Consider the following 435-nt stretch of genomic DNA (forward strand, 5'->3'; position numbering starts at 1 on the left):
CAATCCAAACCCTGGGCCCGGAGATTGCAACAGCAAAGCTCCAGTAGCCCAAAACCCAAAACCCAACCCTCTGGATGGCATGTCTCAGCCAACATCCCCAAGCCCCAAACCCTAGACCCTAAACCCTAAACCCTAAACCCTACCCTCCAGAAGCAAGAGCTCTCCTCCTCGCTGCTGCACTCAGGGGGGCCCCCCGGGGGCCCCTCTACATTAGGGTTTGCTTCTTGAAATAAAAGGGACTTTTCAGCATCAACAACCCAAATATATATTTGTCTTAAGGGGCCCCCAACACGGGGGCCCCCCCCAGTGGGGCCCCCCTCTGGGGGGCCCCCCTCGAGGGGCCCCCCTAGGGGCCCTAGGTGGTCCTCTGCAAAGCCAAGGCCCTCTTCTAATCCATCTGCAGCAGCAGCAGCAGCAACGACAGGAGCAACATCA

General features: G+C 58.6%; 1 protein-coding gene across 1 annotated transcript in view; it reads left to right on the forward strand.

The window, feature by feature from the left end:
• Window positions 1-435, forward strand: part of ETH_00042980 (uncharacterized protein) — a gene marked incomplete at both ends in the record, with an annotated part of 1,417 nt that overhangs the window by 862 nt on the left and 120 nt on the right. The gene's annotated exons all lie outside the window — the stretch shown is intronic.

This window comes from Eimeria tenella, genomic scaffold (assembly GCF_000499545.2).
Source record: "Eimeria tenella Houghton genomic scaffold, Eth_scaff2024, whole genome shotgun sequence".
NCBI lineage: Eukaryota > Apicomplexa > Conoidasida > Eucoccidiorida > Eimeriidae > Eimeria > Eimeria tenella.